At 46.4% G+C, this 3257-nt stretch overlaps 1 non-coding gene across 1 annotated transcript; it reads right to left on the bottom strand.

Annotated features, from left to right (window-relative positions):
• Window positions 1-1473: 1473 nt before the first annotated feature.
• On the bottom strand, window positions 1474-1564 carry TRNAI-UAU (transfer RNA isoleucine (anticodon UAU)). Its single transcript is given in 2 exon segments — window positions 1474-1509; window positions 1527-1564. It is a non-coding gene; the product is annotated as a tRNA-Ile (tRNA).
• Between the last annotated feature and the right edge of the window lie 1693 nt (window positions 1565-3257).

The raw sequence follows: 3257 nt of genomic DNA, 5'->3' as shown, positions 1-3257 counted from the left end.
AATTAATAATAATAATGTCACAAGCTCCTGCTGATGCTTAACTCCTGGCTGGCACAACGGATTTAAGTTTTGATACAAAAGAACTGGCCTAAATACCAGTTGTGATTAATATAAGAAGATTGTGCAAACTAGGAGCGGCAAACTAAAGTAAGTTCAATATGGAGAAATCAAACTCCATTAATGCATTACATTAAGCTCAAAGAAAAGAACTGTAAATTTATTGATTACAATAAATAAATTTACATTACACAAATCGCAAAAATGAATTCAAGAGGGGAATTCACTGTCACAAGGGGACTAGTGAATTCAAATGACAAAGGAAATACACTCACGCATTCATTCAAAAGCTAATCAGACTTAAAGCTAAGGAAACGAACAAAAATACTGGTCAGTGATGGGAACGGAGTTGAAGCTACAAAAGACTGAGCGTCTGTCTGTTGCACACCAGACACTGCTATTCGCTGCTCAACTCATTGCAACCGCTCACCAAACTCGGGAAGGGAAATATGGGGAATCGTTGAATTGGTGGACACTGTAGGCGTTAGAAGACCTCCTCTCTCAGCTCTGGCACAACGAACCTCCTCCCGTTGCTGCTCGACACCGACTGACTCATGTAAGCAAGCTGGGCACGACTCAACGGTTGAGAGGCAATGTGAGAACGACACCTACAGAAAAATTTTCTCTCAGTGAAACGCAGTCTATACAGAAAGACAGTCACTTATGAAAACAATGACAAGGATTATGAAAACACACTACGATCCGAGTGCAAAAGCGAGGCTGTTAACGGTCTGAGCGAAACTTTATGCATTTGAATGAAATTCAGACGTTCCCTTATATGATACTAAAACAATGTCGCGAATTAATTCGTGACAGAAGGAGAGGAAGGAAAAGGAGACGAGAACAAGGAAGAGCGGAGGAGAGTGGAGTAGAAGTATGGAGTGAGGAGGAGATAGGGGTAGAAGCATGGAGTGAGGAGTGGAGTAGGGCAGAAATGAGAAGCGAGAGAGGAGAAAGAAGTACAAGAAGGTATTGAACAAGAGTCGAGAAAGGAGGAGACGGGAGGGGGAAGGAAAGGAAATGGGCGGCAGGGGAGAAGAGACGAAGAAAATGTGAGGAGAAGAGATAAGGGCAACAGGATATGTTGAAAGGGGAAGCAAAGGGAGTAGTAGGTGAGAGGAGGAAGGAATACAAAGAAATACAAAAAAAAGCAGACAACAAAAGATCTTGTGGTCTACTCGATACTGAATGTTAGTGAGAATATTGTGACTATATCAAATTCTAGAGTAAAGAATAATGATAGAAAAGCACCTCCCCCCCCTCCGACCACCAAGTCCTCCAGTCGAAGCAGGCAGGAGAATGTGAGAAGGATAATCATGCAACAAAGAAAATCTCCATGGAATTTTCTTAGGAAACACTGAGAGACGAAGGTATATTCCACATTACGAGTATCTTAATCTATTTTAAAAACCTCACTGCTCCAGGTGAGGCTCGAACTCACAACCCCGGCATTGCTCAGATCACTGTCGTATAAGTACCGTGCGCTAACCGATTGCGCCACTGGAGCTTAACATAGTTATAAGATGGGGCGAAATGCAAGAAAAGGGAGAGTAGAGAATGGCGAAATAATGGGGGGGGGGGAGTTGAGAAGTGATAGAAGGAAAAGAAGAAAAAAAGGAAAGGATGAGACGGGAAAGGATGAGAAGACAATAGCAGTAGGAATGGGGAGGGAGAAGGGTGGAGACAGTAGAGAGGTACTGAAGACAGGGAAAGAGAATGGAGAGGAAGCAAGGGGTTAAGGGAAGGGAGGAGGGTAGAGGACGGGTGAGGAAGAGAGGGAAAGCGAAATCAGACGTCATTAAGGGAACTGGGGAAGCGATGTTTGGAGAGAAGGGTTGCGGGGAAGAGAAGGAAGTTGGGGTAGGGCCAATGGGGAGCTGTGGAGGAAGGAAATAGGGAAGGGAGAAATTAAGGGAGGGAAAGTGATCTGGAAGATATGGGGACTTGGGAAAAAGGGAAGGGAAGAAGGGAAGTGGATGAGAAGGAGCTGTGGGCAAGAAAGGGAGCTTGGGAAAGGGGAGGAACTGGGGCGAGGTGGAGGAACTGGGTGGAGAGGAAGGAACCATGGGAGGGGAGAGATAGGAGGAGGAGGAGAGGAAGGAACCACAGGAGGGGAGAGATAGGAGGAGGAGGAGAGGAAGGAACCACAGGAGGGGAGAGAGGGGAGGAGATTAAAGGTCACTGCACCCGCGTGGTGTTAAGAGTTATGGGAGGGAAAAGGGAAGAAAGAGAGGGGATTGGAAAGAAGAGGAAGATAATAGGAAGGATTGAAAATAGTGGAAAACGGGAGGAGTGGGGAGATAAGTCGGGAAGAAGGGGAGCTGGAGAGAGGGAGAAGTTTGGGAAAGGAGGGAATTGAGACGTAAGGGGTGGATGGGGATGAAGGGAGGGGAGGGATGAGGGGAGGGTTGGGAAGAGGGGAGGGTGGAGTGAAGGAAGGGTGAGGGTGAAAGGACGTTGGAAATGACGGGAGGATGGAGTGAGGGAAAGATGAGGTGAGGGGAGTGTAGAGGTGAGGGGTGGGTGAGGGTAAGGAAAGAGTAGTTGTGAGGTAAGGTTGGGGGTAAAAGGAAGGTGGGGTAAGGGGAGGTTAGGGGTAAGGGAAGGTTGAGGATAACGGGATGGTGGGGGATGAGAGGAGGATATTGAGCCAACCCGAGGAAATACTTTAGTCTCCCCCGCCTCCTGTCCTCTTGTTTTGCTTTCATTACGCTGTCGCTCCTTTTTCCCTTCTGCTCTCTCTCTCTCTCTCTCTCTCTCTCTCTCTCTCTCTCTCTCTCTCTCTCTCTCTTTTCGGCATCTATTCAATTATGGCCACGGTCTACTTACTTAATGTTGCTATCTTCAGGTCAGTCCACACTGATTAACAAATCAAATGGTTCCTTATACGACAAGAAACCATATACCGCACTAAATGGCAAACATATAACCTAATGGATGCTTGGTGGCTTAGTGGGTTGAGTCGCTCAAACGGAAGTGGCACATAAAGGTAGCCTATATTGTACATTCCAGGAGCTGGTGTTTATTTCCCGTATAATACGGCTCAGGGATTTGAGACTGGTCACTTTCATAGTAAATGTCGGGACTAGGCAAACAAGCCACGCCCCACAACGATCCTGACGAGGCAACAAAGAAGTAGACGATATACAGTATAATATATTATCACACACACACACACACACACACACACACACACACAC

The sequence above is a fragment of the Coenobita brevimanus genome, chromosome 38 (genome assembly GCF_032717465.1).
Source record: "Coenobita brevimanus isolate Jiangsu-jjx chromosome 38, ASM3271746v2, whole genome shotgun sequence".
NCBI classification, from domain to species: domain Eukaryota; kingdom Metazoa; phylum Arthropoda; class Malacostraca; order Decapoda; family Coenobitidae; genus Coenobita; species Coenobita brevimanus.
This window is presented reverse-complemented; position numbering and strand designations above follow the sequence as displayed.